The 15,403-nt window shown below is 38.0% G+C and overlaps 1 protein-coding gene across 4 annotated transcripts in view; it reads left to right on the forward strand.

The window, feature by feature from the left end:
- Window positions 1-15,403, forward strand: part of AMPH (amphiphysin) — a 280,138-nt gene that overhangs the window by 170,318 nt on the left and 94,417 nt on the right. The gene's annotated exons all lie outside the window — the stretch shown is intronic.

A 15,403-nucleotide genomic window follows, 5' to 3' on the forward strand; every position in this document is an offset into this window, starting at 1 on the left:
TTGGTGATGGGAATGTTGCACTGGTGAAGGGGGGTGTTCTTTACATGACTGAAACCCAACCACAATCATGTTTGGAATCAAGGTGTTTAAAAAAAGATATTAATTTAAAAAAATAAAAAAAATAAAAAGCTAAATATTTCACTAAATGAAAAAAAAAGAAATGACCTCTTTAATATTTGGACAACTCTGTTTTCCCTGTTGCATTAACCACTGTATAGAAAAAAATCCTCTTTGATTATGCTCTTGCTGAAGTTACAAGAATCAGATTAGGAATAGAATTGTTGACATTTAAGCTACTGTACTGCTTTGTACAACAGGAAGAGGCTTTTGAAAAGTGTTGTGCAGAACTGTATTCATCAATACCATCTCATTGGTCCATTTCATTCACTGCTGGGCAAAGCACTCATGTTTGGCCACATTTTAAAGCTCCCATGAACATTAAATTAATGTAAGAGAACCACAATATGAAACATGAAAGTTGATTAAAAAAAAAAGAAAAAAGGTAATTTCCCTATGATCTCTACTTCCATTGTGATACCTTTGTGCCACATATATTTAGACTAATGAGCACTTGGAATATGGTGAATATAATCAGAGAACTGAATTTAAAATAGAGTTCTTTTAGTTACATTTGTTTAAACTTCAATAGTGCCATATGGTATCTGCCATCTTGGAATCCACTATTCTTCAACTTCAGAATCTGCGAGGATAACCTTGTAGCCTTGGGAGAACTTTAGTTTATTCTGCAATATATCAAGTCTTCTGACTTAAATGCCAAACCTTTGTTTTCGTCCCACTTTATCTCAACTTCATTTTTAAGGCACTATTAATTTTATCAGGTATTATACAATATTCATACACTTTTCATTTCTTTTGAATTGAGGTGCTTATTTATATGCATTCTGATTTCTCTGGTATTTAGTCAAGTTTTCTACTTATTGACAGAAACAAGTTGTTTAGAAGTGACACATTGTGTCTGTCAGTTTTTATTAGCATTCTCATTTATTACCCAAGTAAACAAAATTATGTTTGAAGTGCAACATTGCTTTAGCTCAAATACTCTAGTTCAGCTTTAACCAGATTTTTGTCCTTAAAACTTTCCTACATAGGAGCTGGAGAGATAGTACAAAGAGTAAGGTGCTAACATGATACTCCCTGAACTCAAAGACAGGAGTAAGCCCAGAAACCACTGATTATTCCCTTAAACAAAGCAAAAAAAAAAAAAAAAAACAAGAACTTTTCTACATAAAAACTCTAGAACAGTTATTTAATCTTTCTCAACTATAAATATTTAATAGGCCAGACTAAATTTATTCATTTCTTTGTCACCAAACACAGAACTTTTTTTTAAAATTTTGGGCTAATCTTGGTGGTACTCAGGACTTCTGGCTCTCTCTATGATGGGGAGATTGAACCTAGGTTGACTGTGCACAGGTACATAGACTAAAAAAACTAGTTTTCATAATTACATAGTGAAAATTTCCTCTAGAGGTTTGCTTTTCAGACATAAACAGGAATACCTACTGTTTGCAAAAAATTGAGAACAAGGTCAAAGTGATAGTATAGCAAACCTCTAGAGGAAATTTTCAATATGTAATTATGAAACTAGTTTCTAGTCTATGTAACGTCTCATTCTAAAACTAGCTTGTAGGGCTCATATCTACTTAACTGTCTAGTAATATCTCAAAGTTCTGCTGATATGAAATGAACTTACTGCTCAGATGCATTACTTATTTTTTTATAATAAAATCTTTAAGCACCATGATTACAAGCATGATTGTAGTTTAGGTTTTAGTCATAAACAGAAAACCCCCCTCATCAGTGTAACATTCCCACCACCAGTATCACCCCCACTTCCAACTCTGCCTGTTTTCAAGACAGGCATGCTATTTCTTTCACTCATCAAGATGGTCATGGTAGTTGTTAGTGTAGTTATTTCCCTAACTGCACTCACAAAGAGCTTCATATTGTGAGCCAGTCCTTCCAGCCCTCATCTCTATTGTCTCTGGGGATTATTATTATTATTATTATTATTATTATTATTATTATCCTTAATGTCCTTAATTTTTCTTAAAACCCATAGATGAGTGAGACTATTATGTGTCTATCTCTCTCCCTCTGACTTATTTCATTAGCATAATAGATACCATATACATTCATGTATAGGAGAATTTCATGACTACATCTCTCCTGACAGCTGCATAATATTTCATTGTGTATATGTACCACAGTTTATTTAGCCATTCACGTATTGAAGGGCATCTTGGCTGTTTCCACAGTCTGGCTATTGTAAATAGCGCTACAGTGAGTACAGGTGTGAGGAAGGCATTTTTGTATTGTATTTTTGTGTTCCTAGGGTATATTCCTAGGAGTGGTATAGCTAGATCATAAGGAAACTTTTTATTTTATTTTTTGAAAACATTGTGATTTACAAAGTCCTTTATAGTTGGGTTTCAGTGGCCAATCCCACTACTAATGTCGACAGTGTTTCCGAAGTGCATACCATATTACTCTTCACCTCCAGCCTGCCAGTATAACAGGCTTGCTTACATTTTTTTTTTTTTTTGGTTTTTGGGTCATACCCAGCAGTGCTCAGGGGTTACTCCTGGCTGTCTGCTCAGAAATAGCTCCTGGCAGGCACGGGGGACCATATGGGACACCGGGATTCGAACCAACCACCTTTGGTCCTGGATTGGCTGCTTGCAAGGCAAACGACGCTGTGCTATCTCCCCGGGCCCAGGCTTGCGTTTAGATTGTTAAAGTTTGGGTCTCTTAATTCTTAATTCTATTATTACCTTTGGCTTTGTTACCTGAGACCACTTAGCTCCTTGTTCCCATTCTTTCATATTTGTTTTCTCCTCCTCCACTCAATTTCTTCCCTTCTTCTATCTATAACTTGGGCAACACAATGCCCATTAAAACCATTGTAATTCTTTATGCAGTTATTGTAAATACCACTTAAAATGATATCATTCTGTATTTATCCTTTTGTTGATTTACTTTATTTAACAAAGTATCTTTCAGTTTCATTCATACTGCAGCAAATTGCATTATTCCTTACAGCTATCTAGCATTACTTATTTTTTTCAAATCCTATTTTACTCTTTTGGTATCATTTCTTGGCTCCTAGTATCAAAGTTTTTGTATCTTTCACTATGGAAATTGAAGGAATCATTAATCTGTATTTTTACTGTGTGATCTTCTGGATTAATTTCTCCTTATCAGTTTTCAGAGCTAATCTTAATTCTTCTTCTCCTGTGGGTTATGATGACAGTGTTACCATCACACAATATTTCTGTACTTTCCCTCATCCTGTATATCTGTTCATTCAAAGTTAACATTAACTTGGCATTTCAGTGATCTACTGTGGGAACTTACCCAATGTGTTCTGAGACACCCCCCACACACACCCCATATCTCCTCTGGTAAAGATTTTAAATAACTTGAATATATAAACTTCTAGGGATACAATGAAACAAACAATGGAACCAGAGCGATAGCACAATGGTAGGGCATTTGCCTTGAATGTAGCCAACCATGGACTAACATGGGTTTGATTCCTGGCATCCCAGATTGTCTCCCGAGCCTGCCAAGGGTGATTTCTGAGTGCAGAGCCAAGAGTAACCTCTGGCCACTGCTGGGTATGACTCCAAAACCAAAACCAAACAAAAAAATGAAGCAAACATTATTTTATAATTTTATATTATTCATGAAAATGTATGAAATTATGTGACTTTAAAATTTTTTTATTATAGTTTAGATAATAGGGTTACAATGGTGTTCAAGTTTATAGTATCTATGTACAAAGTTACTGCACAGCATTATAGCATTTACCTCAGTGCCCATGACCCATGAATGCTGCTGACCTGTCTTATCTTTGGTTTGAACTTTTCTTTCTCTTGTCTATATCCTTATTTTTGTTGACTGGAAGTTATGGTTTTAATACATAAGTTACCTCACGGTACTAGCCATGAACTCCTGACCATCCACTTCTGTTCCCATTTTCCAGACTGTTAAATTCATCCTTCTTTTGTCCTCTCTTGCTAATGTCCAAGATTTATTGATTTATACTTGCCCATACTCTTGATTTGTTTCTCTGTATACTAGAATTGAATGAGATTATCTTATATTTGTCCTCAGCATGATACCCTCCAGTTCCATTAAAATAACAATTTTCCCCCCCTGAGGTTGCAATATATACATATATATATTATACCACAATTTATTTGTTGTTTTTATTTTTGTGATATGTGCCAATCATTTTGATGTGAGGTGATATCTAACTACTGTTGTTTTCATTTGCATTTTCCTATTGAGAAGTGATGTAGAGCGTTTTTTTCAAATGCTTATTGGCAGGCTGTAGGTCTCCTTTTTAGGAAGTTCCTTTCATCTCTGTCACTCTTTGATTGGGTTGTTTTTGGTTTTTAAGTTTCACAAGTGCTTATCTATAGTAGATATTTACCATTTGTCATATGAGTTTTAAAAATAATTTTCCTTCTGTAAGGTGTATCCTGCCTATCATTTCTTTTGCAGTGCAGACATCTTATTTTGATATTGTTCCATTTGTTTATCTTTGCTCCTATTTGCTTTACCAATGACATTGAATTTTTTATAGACTGAAATGAACTTTTTAGGGACTGCATATATATATATATATATATATATATATATAGTGCTTTGGGTAAGATTTTTATACTAATTCTTCTGATCCAGGTACAAAAGCTATGCTTCCTTTTTCTTGCATCTTTTAAAATTTGTTTTTGTTGTCCTTTGTTTTGGGACAAGATCTGGGGGAAGATGATCAATTATTACTCTTGGCTCTGCTCTTACAAATTATTCCTGGAAGGCTCTAAGTACCATATAGGATTCCAGGCTTGATTGATGCAGGGCAGAACGCCTGTCAAAACCCCTACTGTACAATTGCTTTAGCCCCGATATTCTTTTAGTAATGACTTAAAGTTTGGTGTTTTTGATAAACTGAGTCCCCAAAGCTTGATATTTTGGCAGAATTATTGGGGTTTATTTTTTCCTTATCCTTCACTGTTTAAAACAGAAATAAAATGAGTTTCAGGTTGAATTTAAAACTTTATCATGCAAATTTAAAGCCAGGTTGATTGGTTCTAAGGGTTAGTTTTTTTGTTTGTTTGTTTTTTGTTTTTTTTTTTAGCATCTTTCTCCCCAATTTTGATTGGGTTATTATTTTGCTGTTGTTGAGTTTTGTGATGGATTTAGATTTTGGATGCTGGTCCTCTATTCAAAGTATCTTGTATGAATATTTTCTCCCCATCAATAGGGTACTTTTTTGTTTTAATCTAATTACTTTTTCTACTTTTGCTATGTAAAGCCCTTCTAATTTTATGTAGTTCCCTTTGCTAGTGGAGTGAAGACCCTGAGGGTACTTCTGAGAACCATATTCTGGAGCACTCTACCTGTTTTCCTCAATATATTTTATGGTTTCTGACTTAAACTCTAAGTCAGGGGTCTTCAAACTATGGCCCGCAGGCCACTTTTATTTATTCCCATTTTGTTTCTTCACTTCTAAATAAGATATATGCAGTGTGCATAGAAATTTGTTCATAATTTTTGTTTTTACTATAATCTGGCCCTCCAACAGTCTGAAGGACAGTGAACTGGCCCCCTGTTTAAAAAGTTTGAGGACCCCTGCTCTAAGTCTTTGATTTAGTTTGACCTAAATTTATTTATGGTCTGAGATTTGATCCATATTTACTTTTACATGTTGTTATTCAGTCTTCCCAACACAGTTTGTTTTGTCTGTATTTGTTTGTTTTGGGGTCATTCCCAGCTTGCTCAGTGATTACTCGTAGTTCTGCATTCAGGGAATCACTCTTGGGAGTGCCTCTGGAGACATATGAAATTGGTGATCTAAGCCAGGTCGATGCAAGGCAAGCACCTTAACAGCTGTACTGTTGCTCTGAGCTCCAACACTATCTATTAAAGAGACTTCCCTTGCTCCATTTAATTCACCCAACTCTTTTGTATAAAGAATTATATCTGAGAATTTATCGCTGGGATCTAAGTTCTGATCCATTGTTCTTTCAGCCTATCCTTATCCAGTTCTAGTCTATATTGATTATTATAGCTTGATAGTATAGTTTAAAACAAGGGAATGCAATACTTGTCCTGTCCCCACCCATCAATTTATTTTACTTTTCATTATGAGTTTTGCTATCTGGATTTTTTTTATGCTTTTAGGAGAATTTTAGGAATGCTTGTTCTAATTCTTTGAGGAACTTTATTATTTTTTTAATTTTTAAATTTTTTTTTTAATTTTTTTTTATTTAAACACCTTGATTACATACATGATTGTGTTTGGGTTTCAGTCATAAAAGGAACACCACCCATCACCAGTGCAACATTCCCGTCACCCAAGTCCCAAATCTCCCTCCTCCCCACCCAACCCCCGCCTGTACCCTAAACAGGCTCAACATTTCCCTCATACATTCTCAATATTAGGACAGTTCAAAATGTAGTTATTTCTCTAACTAAACTCATCACTCTTTGTGGTGAGCTTCCTGAGCTTCTCTTTTGTGTCTGAAAATTATTATTACAAAGGTGTCTTTCATTTTTCTTAAAACCCATAGATGAGTGAGACCATTCTGCGTTTTTCTCTCTCTCTCTGACTTATTTCACTCAGCATAATAGATTCCATGTACATCCATGTATAGGAAAATTTCATGACTTCATCTCTCCTGACAGCTGCATAATATTCCATTGTGTATATGTACCACAGTTTCTTTAGCCATTCGTCTGTTGAAGGGCATCTTGGTTGTTTCCAGAGTCTTGCTATGGTAAATAGAGCTGCAATGAATATAGGTGTAAGGAAGGGGTTTTTGTATTGTATTTTTGTGTTCCTAGGGTATATTCCTAGGAGTGGTATAGCTGGATCGTATGGGAGCTCGATTTCCAGTTTTTGGAGGAATTTCCATATCGCTTTCCATAAAGGTTGAACTAGACAGCATTCCCACCAGCAGTGGATAAGAGTTCCTTTCTCTCCACATCCCCGCCAACACTGTTTATTCTCATTCTTTGTGATGTGTGCCATTCTCTGGGGTGTGAGGTGGTATCTCATCGTTGTTTTGATTTGCATCTCCCTGATGATTAGTGATGTGGAACATTTTTTCATGTGTCTTTTGGCCATGCGTATTTCTTCTTTGTCAAAGTGTCTGTTCATTTCTTCTCCCCATTTTTTGATGGGGTTAGATGTTTTTTTCTTGTAAAGTTCTGTCAGTGCCTTGTATATTTTGGAGATTAGCCCCTTATCTGATGGGTATTGGGTGAATAGTTTCTCCCACTCAGTGGGTGGCTCTTGTATCCTGGGCACTATTTCCTTTGAGGTGCAGAAGCTTCTCAGCTTAATATATTCCCATCTGTTAATCTCTGCTTTCACTTGCTTGGAGAGTGCAGTTTCCTCCTTGAAGATGCCTGTAATGTCCTGTAGTGTTTTGCCTATGTGCTGTTCTATATATCTTATGGTTTTGGGGCTGATATCGAGGTCTTTAATCCATTTGGATTTTACCTTTGTACATGATGTTAGCTGGGGGTCTAAGTTTAATTTTTTGCAAGTGGCTATCCAATTGTGCCAACACCACTTGTTGAAGAGGCTTTCCCTGCTCCATTTAGGATTTCCTGCTCCTTTATCAAAAATTAGATGGTTGTATCTCTGGGGAACATTTTCTGAGTATTCAAGCCTATTCCACTGATCTGAGGACCTATCCTTATTCCAATACCATGCTGTTTTGATAACTGTTGCTTTGTAGTACAGTTTAAAGTTGGGAAAAGTAATTCCTCCCATATTCTTTTTCCCAATGATTGCTTTAGCTATTCGAGGGTGTTTATTGTTCCAAATGAATTTCAAAAGTGTCTGATCCACTTCTTTGAAGAATGTCATGGGTATCTTTAGAGGGATGGCATTAAATCTGTATAATGCCTTGGGGAGTATTGCCATTTTGATGATGTTATTCCTGCCAATCCATGAGCAGGGTATGTGTTTCCATTTCCGTGTGTCCTCTCTTATTTCTTGGAGCAGAGTTTTATAGTTTTCTTTGTATAGGTCCTTCACATATTTAGTCAAGTTGATTCCAAGATATTTGAGTTTGTGTGGTACTATTGTGAATGGGGTTGTTTTCTTAATGTCCATTTCATCCTTATTACTATTGGTATATAGAAAGGCCATTGATTTTTGTGTGTTAATTTTGTAGCCTGCCACCTTGCTATATGAGTCTATTGTTTCTAGAAGCTTTTTGATAGAGTCTTTAGGGTTTTCTAAGTAGAGTATCATGTCATCTGCAAACAGTGAGAGCTTGACTTCTTCCTTTCCTATCTGGATTCCCTTGATATCCTTTTCTTGCCTAATCGCTATAGGAAGTACTTCCAGTGCTATGTTGAATAGGAGTGGTGAGAGAGGACAGCCTTGTCTTGTGCCAGAATTTAGAGGGAAGGCTTTCAGTTTTTCTCCATTGAGGATAATATTTGCCACTGGCTTGTGGTAGATGGCCTTCACTATATTGAGAAAGGTTCCCTCCATTCCCATCTTGCTGAGAGTTTTGATCAAGAATGGGTGTTGGACCTTATCAAATGCTTTCTCTGCATCTATTGATATGATCATGTGGTTTTTATTTTTCTTGTTATTGATGTTGTGTATTATGTTGATAGATTTACGGATGTTAAAACAGCCTTGCATTCCTGGGATGAAACCTACTTGATCGTAGTGGATGATCTTCTTAACGAGGCATTGAATCCTATTTGCCAGGATTTTGTTGAGGATCTTTGCATCTGCATTCATCAGTGATATTGGTCTGTAATTTTCTTTTTTGGTAGCGTCTCTGTCTGGTTTAGGTATCAAGGTGATGTTGGCTTCATAAAAGCTATTTGGAAGTGTTTCTGTTTGTTCAATTTCATGAAAGAGTCTTGCCAAGATTGGCAGTAGTTCCTCTTGGAAAGTTTGATAGAATTCATTAGTGAATCCATCTGGACCTGGGCTTTTGTTTTTCGGCAGACATTTGATTACTGTTTTAATTTCATCAATGGTGATGGGGGTGTTTAGATATGCTACATCCTCTTCCTTCAACCGTGGAAGATTATAAGAGTCCAAGAATTGATCCATTTCTTCCAGGTTCTCATTTTTAGTGGCGTAGAGTTTTTCAAAGTAGTTTCTGATTACCCTTTGAATCTCTGTCATATCAGTAGTGATCTCTCCTTTTTCATTCCTGATACGAGTTATCAAGTTTCTCTCTCTCTCTTTCTTTGTTAGGTTTGCCAGTGGTCTATCAATCTTGTTTATTTTTTCAAAGAACCAACTTCTGCTTTCGTTGATCTTTCGGATTGTTTTTTGAGTTTCCACTTCGTTGATTTCTGCTCTCAGCTTTGTTATTTCCTTCTGTCTTCCTATTCTTGGGTCCTTTTGTTGAGCATTTTCTAGTTCTATTAGCTGTGTCATTAAGCTACTCAGGTAAGCTCCTTCTTCCTTCCTGATGTGTGCTTGCAAAGCTATAAATTTTCCTCTCAGTACTGCTTTTGCTGTGTCCCATAAGTTCTGAGAGTTTGTGTCTTTATTGTCATTTGTTTCCAGGAACCTTTTTATTTCCTCCTTGATTTCATCTCGGACCCACTGGTTATTGAGCATGAGGCTGTTTAACTTCCAGGTGTTAAAGTGTTTCTTCTGAGTCCCTTTGGAGTTCACAAATAATTTCAGAGCCTTGTGGTCAGCGAAGGTAGTCTGCAAAATTTCTATCCTCTTGATCTTATGGAGGTATGTTTTATGTGCCAGCATGTAGTCTATCCTGGAGAATGTCCCATGTACATTGGAGAAGAATGTGTATCCAGGTTTCTGGGGATGGAGTGTCCTATATATATCCACTAGGCCTCTTTCTTCCATTTCTCTCCTCAGGTCTAGTATATTCTTGTTGGGTTTCAGTCTGGTTGACCTGTCCAGTGTTGACAAAGCCGTGTTTAGGTCCCCCACAATTATTGTGTTGTTGTTGATATTATTTTTCAGATTTGTCAACAGTTGTATTAAATATTTTGCTGGCCCCTCATTCGGTGCATATATGTTTAGGAGAGTGAATTCTTCCTGCTCTACGTACCCCTTGATTAATATAAAATGTCCGTCTTTGTCCCTTACAACCTTCCTGAGTATAAAGTTTGCATTATCTGATATTAGTATGGCCACTCCAGCTTTTTTATGGGTGTTGTTTGCTTGGATAACTTTTCTCCAGCCTTTTATTTTGAGTCTATGTTTGTTCTGACTATTCAGGTGCGTTTCTTGTAGGCAGCAGAAGGTTGGATTGAGTTTTTTGATCCATTTAGCCACTCTGTGTCTCTTAACTGGTGCATTTAGTCCATTGACCTTGAGAGAAAGAATTGTCCTGGGATTTAACGCCATCTTTATTTCAAAATTTGGTGTGTCTTTTGGGTAGTCTTGTCTTAGATTAGTTCTTTCAGTTTTTCTCTTAAGACTGGTTTTGTGTCTGTGAAGTTTCTGAGCTGTTTTTTGTCTGTGAAACCATGTATTCTTCCATCAAACCGGAAAGTGAGTTTTGCTGGGTATAGTATTCTGGGTGAAGCATTCATTTCATTCAGTCTTGTCACAATATCCCACCACTGCTTTCTGGCATTGAGCGTTTCTGGTGACAGGTCTGCTGTAAATCTCAGGGAAGCTTGCTTGAACATGATTTCCCCTTTTGATCTTGCTGTTTTCAGAATTCTGTCTCTATCTGTGGGATTTGTCATTGTGACTAGGATGTGTCTTGGGGTGGTTTTTCTGGGGTCTCTTTTGGTTGGTACTCTTCGGGCATGCAGGATTTGATCACATATATTCTTTAGCTCTGGAAGTTTCTCTTTAATGATGTTCTTGACCATTGATTCTTCCTGGAAATTTTCTTCTTGGGTCTCTGGGACTCCAATGATTCTTAAGTTGTTTCTGTTGATCTTATCATAGACTTCTATTTTCGTCTGTTCCCATTCTTTGACTAATTTTTCCATTGTCTGCTCATTTGCTTTAAGTTTTTTGTCCAATCTCTCCTGTTGTATGGAATTGTTATGTATCTCATCTTCCACAGCACCAAGTCTATTCTCAGCTTCTGATACCCTGTCCCAGAGCTTATCCATTTTGTCATTCACTTCGTTTACTGACTTTTTCAGTCCTGTTAGTTGACATGTTATTTCAGTTTGGAGTTTTGTGATTTCTGTCTTCATATTTTCTTGGTTCTTATTAGTGTTCTGTTCAACTCGATCCATGGTTTCTTGGAGTCTGTTGAGCACCTTCCATATTGCTAGTCTAAAGTCCTTATCTGAGAGGTTGATTAGTTGTTCAGTCATTATCTGGTCCTCAGAATTGTCATCTTCATTCTCTATGTCTGATGCTGGCCTGCGTTGTTTCCCCATTGTCACACTTGTATTGTGGGTTTTTCTACGTGTTGTGGTGGTATTCATTGTCTATATGATGTAGGCAGCACACTCCTCTGGCTCCTCCCTTTCTGGATGGGCTGACTTGCCTCTAAGGGAGGGGAGTCCTCCGTGGATGAAGCCTCACACTGGGACAAATCTTAGGCCCGAGCATGCAACAGAGAAGACAGTCCAGAGAGAAATGTTTGCTTCTGTGATATAGCGCTGTTCTTAGTGTGATTTTTCCTTCTTGTTGCAATGGTGTTCTTTCCTTAGAAAGAGTGCACGGCCGCGTAGCGAAGCGCAGCGGCCGTGCTCCTCTGAGCCTCTTTTTGCCCCACTCGCAAGAGTTTCACTCAAGAGGACAGTAGACAGACATAGACAGGTCACACTCACAGTCTTTCACAGCTGAGCCCCACTGGGCCGGTGTTCTTTCGCGGATTTTCCCCGCCTGGTATCACACACAGGGAGCCAGCTTTTGCAAAGGTTAGCCGGTTTTTATGCTCTGAAGTCCCTCCCTGAAAATGGCGTCTGGGCGAGCGAGGTTTCTGGAGGCTCTTTTTGCCCCACTCGCAAGAGTTTCACGCAAGAGGACAGTAGACAGACATGGACAGGTCACACTCACAGTCTTTCACAGCTGAGCCCCACTGGGCCGGTGTACTTTCGCGGATTTTCCCCGCCTGGTGTCACACACAGGGAGCCAGCTTTTGCAAAGGTTAGCCGGTTTTTATGCTCTGAAGTCCCTCCCTGAAAATGGCGTCTGGGCGAGCGAGGTTTCTGGAGGCTCTTTTTGCCCCACTCGCAAGAGTTTCACGCAAGAGGACAGTAGACAGACATGGACAGGTCACACTCACAGTCTTTCACAGCTGAGCCCCACTGGGCCGGTGTACTTTCGCGGATTTTCCCCGCCTGGTGTCACACACAGGGAGCCAGCTTTTGCAAAGGTTAGCCGGTTTTTATGCTCTGAAGTCCCTCCCTGAAAATGGCGTCTGGGCGAGCGAGGTTTCTGGAGGCTCTTTTTGCCCCACTCGCAAGAGTTTCACGCAAGAGGACAGTAGACAGACATAGACAGGTCACACTCACAGTCTTTCACAGCTGAGCCCCACTGGGCCGGTGTTCTTTCGCGGATTTTCCCCGCCTGGTGTCACACACAGGGAGCCAGCTTTTGCAAAGCTTAGCCGGTTTTTATGCTCTGAAGTCCCTCCCTCTAATTTTTAAATTTTTTAATCCCAAAATTTATCTAATAGATTATACATGATGACCAAATAGGATTTATCCCAAGCATGCAAGGATGACTGAACATATATGCAAGCCAACCAACATAATACACAATATTGATAAAATAAATAAAAATTCTTATGATAACATCATAAGTGCAGTGTAAACATATGAAAGGTCCAGTACCCATTCATGATGAAAAATTAAATCTCAATGTGATTGGAATTGAAGACACTCTCCAATATAATCAAAACTTTTGATCATAAACCTACAGCAAACAGGAAACTCCAAGAAGATAAAAACAAATTATATTTTAAGATCTGGCACAATAAAAGGTGGCTCACTCTTGCACTTCTATTCAATATAGTAATATATCAACTGCATCCAAATAGGAAAGGAAGAAGTCAAGCCCTTACATTATATTAGACTTAGAAAATCCGAAAGACTATACCAAAAAGGCTTTTATAAATAGATTTGTATAGTAACTGGCAGGCTACAAAATTAAAATGTAAAAATACATGGCTTTTTTGTATCTAAATTATGAATGACAACAAAGAAATGTCCTATAAAACCCATCTACAATTGTTCCTCAGAAAATGAAGTACTTTGGAATCAACCTAACTAAAGAGATATAAGACCTCCATCTAGAAAATTACAATAAAAGAGGACACAAAGATATAAAAGAAACATGCTCCTGCTCTTGGAGTGTATGGATCAAGTAATAAAAACTGACAGTACTCTAAAGAGCATATTCAGATTTAATGCAATCCTTATGAGAATGCTTATATAATTAATATAATAGTCAATTATATATTATTATTTAATAATTATAGGTAATTATATAACCATATATTACTTTATAATATATTAAAATCATAATTTATTACAATCAATTTATTATATACATATATTACAATAAATATAACTATATACTTATGTATATTTATAATATACATAATGTGTTATATTATTTTCAATGAATTATTTATATATAATTATATATCATGGTAGTTTATTGAAATTAATTATATAGACAGAAATAATTATATGATTAATACTACATTAATTAATAACATAATTATATAAGGACATATTTTTTTTCAAATAAAAAGTCAAATATTTCTGAAATTCAAATTATGCAATAATCCTCCAGCAATATCTAAAGCTATCCTTGGGAAGAAATTAAAACTATCACTGTCCCCAAATTTAAATGGTACTATAAGGTGGTAGTCATTGAAACAGCATGATATTAAAAGAAAGACAGGCCCTCAGATCAATGAAATAGACCTGAATTCTGAGACTGATGTCCAGATACAATCAATTAATCTTTCATAACGGAGCACGAACTGCAAAGTGGAACAAGGAAAGTACCCCTCTAAAAGAGATGTGAGGACAACTTGTCAACTCCACACAAAATGAAAGACCTCTCTTTCACAACACCAAGTACAAAGGCCAAATCAAAATGGACCAAAGCCCTCGATATCAGATCTGAAACCAAAGGTACATAGAGGAAAACGTAGGTAGAACACTCCCATTCCATGACAATGAAGGTAAAGAGATCTTCAAGGATGAAACTCCACTGGCCAACCAAGGTCCACATTAAAGAGAGAAACTCTTGCACTTCAAAGGAAAAAGTGACCAGAATACAAAGACTACCCACAGATGGGAGCAACTATTCACTTCACATCACGAAGACTAGCATGCATCAAAAAGAACAAGAATAACCAGTATTGGGGCAGATGCTGGAAGAAAGGGACTCTCCTTCACTGCTGCAGGTGGAGAGTATCAACTGGTCCAGACTTTTGAGAAAACAATATGGACATACCTCATGTTCATATAGGACTAGCAATGGAGCTTCCAGAGGTGCACTATTGCAAATCACAATATCTTTTTAAAAGAAGGAAAGAAAGAAAAAGGAGAAGGTGAGGAGAAGGTGGAAGGGACACGTGAGAACATTGATGGAAGGAAATGTGCAGTGCAACAGGTATGGGTGTTGGACACTGCATGACTCCAATGAACTGTGCATGTTACAGCGATTCAATTAAAACTTTAACCAAAATTTCTCAAAATAACTCTGAATGTCCATGTTTGTAGCTGGGCTTCTCTCTAACAGGAAGATCAGCCCCACATCCTGCATCCCAGATCCAACATGGTACCAAGGCTGTGCAGCCAGCTGGGGCATATACGGTGATGCCTGAATCTGGGGCTCAGTTTTGCTGGTGCAGAACCCCAGCGGTGAGCCCTCAGGAAACCAGCGCAGAAGGTCTCATGCTGAGTGTGTGTGTGTGTGTGGGGGGGGGGTGCTATTAAGTTCCAGGGTGCCAGGCACGCGGGAGTCCCCAGCCCAGAGTTCTAAGGTCTGCTTACCGTGTCACAAAGGGGACCCCAGTAGAACCTTGGTTTCTATGGACGCGCCACACTCCCTGATTCAGTCCTAACCAACTGGCAGTGACATGAAAGCCTTTTTGAGCAAGTTTGTCTTCCAGGACCTGGGCGCAGTCCTGCAACTACCCGATCAGCTCCCCCAAATACATGCTATAGCCTCAGCCAGAACAAAACCAGTGAGTTTCAGCATAGGGGACTGACCCAAGACAGATGGAGGGGATCTCGGAGCTACTAAACTTGGGACACAGAGTTGGGACCCAAGAGAGATGGAAAGATGGAGGAGGACGGGAGGGCAGAGGAAATGGGGCCCTGGGTAGAGGGAGGGGGTATCTGAATTTAGGAAGAATGGGGTCCCCGTGAAGGAGGGAGGAGTGTCGGCTCTGAATGGAGATAGGGG

This window comes from Suncus etruscus, chromosome 10 (assembly GCF_024139225.1).
Source record: "Suncus etruscus isolate mSunEtr1 chromosome 10, mSunEtr1.pri.cur, whole genome shotgun sequence".
Classification (NCBI taxonomy): Eukaryota; Metazoa; Chordata; class Mammalia; order Eulipotyphla; family Soricidae; genus Suncus; species Suncus etruscus.